This window comes from Habropoda laboriosa, unplaced genomic scaffold (genome assembly GCF_001263275.1).
Source record: "Habropoda laboriosa isolate 0110345459 unplaced genomic scaffold, ASM126327v1 scaffold15, whole genome shotgun sequence".
NCBI lineage: Eukaryota > Metazoa > Arthropoda > Insecta > Hymenoptera > Apidae > Habropoda > Habropoda laboriosa.
This window is the reverse complement of record NW_017100141.1, coordinates 503,209-505,820: the sequence shown is the minus strand read 5'-3', so window position 1 is coordinate 505,820 and position 2,612 is coordinate 503,209.

Sequence of the window (2,612 nt, the reverse complement as noted above, 5' to 3'; positions counted from 1 at the left end):
CTTTTCTGCGATTTTTCAATTGCATTACGCATTGTTACAATAATTTCTATCGTTACATTTAATTCTAATTGTTTAGCAGCTTTTCTGCTGCTATCGACCCTACATTTTACTGACACTTGTGGAATCGACCCTACATTTTTTTTTTTTTTTTATTACGTGGATGTAGGCCGACCCTACATTTTACAGACACTTGTGGAATCGACCCTACACTTTTTTTTTTTTTTTACGTGGATGTAGGCCGACCCTACATTTTACAGACACTTGTGGAATCGACCCTACACTTTTTTTTTTTTTTTACGTGGATGTAGGCCGACCCTACATTTTACTGACACTTGTGGAATCGACCCTACATTTTTTTTTATCCTACTTTCTATGCCCTGTCTAAGTGTGTAGTGTAGCATTCCGGGGGGTAACTGACTTGTCGAGAGAGTAGGGAGATTGTTGTTTAAACTATTTGTTATATTGCGGGTGAAATTATGGCTTTCCTGGTCGGCAGGTACATAGGTTTGGCGCTTCTGGTGGCCAGATGGGAGGGTCTTCGAAATTTCGTGTCATAAACCAATTCGCAGGCTGTGTCGCCTAATCCCTCGTTTCGACAAATTTTTATGGTCTATGACCGAACGCAATTTAAAGAATTTTCTAAAGATTGTTTTTATTATTCAAATTTAGCGAAATGGAATATATTGCTATTGATCCCTTTGAAATCAACTTCGTATTTGACTAAATCCTTTCTTTTATTAGAAAAAGTATAGGAGATCACAGCTGGGCTGTCTCCTAAACCTAATTTCAACTTGCCCAGTAACAATAAGAGAGAGAGAGAGAGAGAGAATAATGGAAACGAAAGGCAAAACAGGGGACATTCGGAGAACCGATAAATGTTAAAAAGTCTCCGGTTATTGCTTCATTTGCTACAAAGCTCTTATGACAGTCTTCTTCCTCCCTTATCCTCCTTTCCTCCTCCTTCCACCGAAATTTACGTACGCCGCGGTGCTCCCGCTTGAAACGGGAACAGGTCTAGCGGAAAACTGAAACCTTAAGGGTGGGAAGAGGGAACCAAGGAGGGTTAATCTTATTTCGAGGCAACGAGCACACCCTTTAAGGACATCTTCTCGTCGGTGATACGCGCGTGACGGGAAACGTTCGATTTACGTTGTCTGGCATGTTAAGGTGGGATCGAGGACGGTCCACCGATCCGCGGTAAATCTATTCTGAATAAAAGATGATAAGCCCGATAGCGGTCGGTTGATAAACCCTCGCGGCTGACTTCAAGAGACGCCCTCTTGTCGCTTGAATTTATTCATACGCGCGTCTTCTTGTCGGCCACAGAGAACTTCTATCGTTAAGATACACTGAAAACTGAAGGACCTGATATTCTTTCTTTGGATATACATATGTACACGCGGAGTTGTAACTATAGCAGTAATACAATTTTCAAGAACTTCGCTGTTTCAGGTAATTACTTCTAAGTATTAATCTATTACGTGAACGAGGATAATAAGAAATTGTATATTGAACCGATTTCCCTTATACACTGTTTTAATACATATACACTTTTCACTTACTCTAAATCCTGAAAGAAAGTAGAGAATTAGTATTAGAAGAGTAATATCAGAAGTATTGCAGAAGAACATTTTGGAGAGAATAGACACCACACACCTTCGACGAACTTGGAAAGAATGAGGAGAGAAGAAGACCTTCGACGAATTTTGAAAGTATAGAGAGAGAGAGAACCTTTGAATTTGGAAAGAACAGTTAGAGAGAGGCCTTTCGAATTTGGAAAGAACAGAATAGACACAGAAAATCAAGCCCCGAATTAATTTATCAAACGAGAGAAAAACGGTCACCCATCCCATCTAATGTCGCCGACGAGTGTATCTTTACTTTGATATCGGTCAAGACTCGACGCAACCTCCCTGCCAACGAGCCCCACAAGTACAATCTTCTAATAATCTATTTAGAGGACGTTCTAATCAGGTAATGCCAATACAGAAATTTACCTCACGCAGTAAGTTTTACGATAGAAAACCATAAAGGTGGTGCTAAAATACTTTTCTCTTTCATCTCGATATACACGCAGAGAAATTCAACGCTTCTCGTCTCAGCTTCGTTATTTCCACAATGCTCTTTTAAACGATACAATTATTCTTTCGAACTTCAAAACTCTTAAAAACGTCAGTGGTATATCGTATGGGAAGTGGTATTACGAAGACGAAATACGACGAGTTTTTCCCAGGTCTTATCGAGGTGATTAATACTCTGGCAAGTTCGACAGGAAGCAGGGGAACCCAGCAAGAGGAACATCTAACTTGGATAACTTCAACTCAACTCTATAGATCATCCTGAATAGTTCGAACAGTGTATTCCCTCAGATCTGAATACGTCACGATGACGAGAACCTATGGGGGAAGGTCATGGATAAAATAGCCTTCTAGGAAGAAGAAACAAAAATAGTCCAAGATGGTAATTCTGAATTTCACAGAGCCAGGAAGAAAGAGGGAGATCAATGGAGGGAGGAATTTCGGTTGGAAATGCAGACGAGGGTATGAAAGTTTCATGGAGAAAAGTTCTCTCTCCAGGAGCTTCTGGCTGACTGGTATCGCTCTTTATCCGCT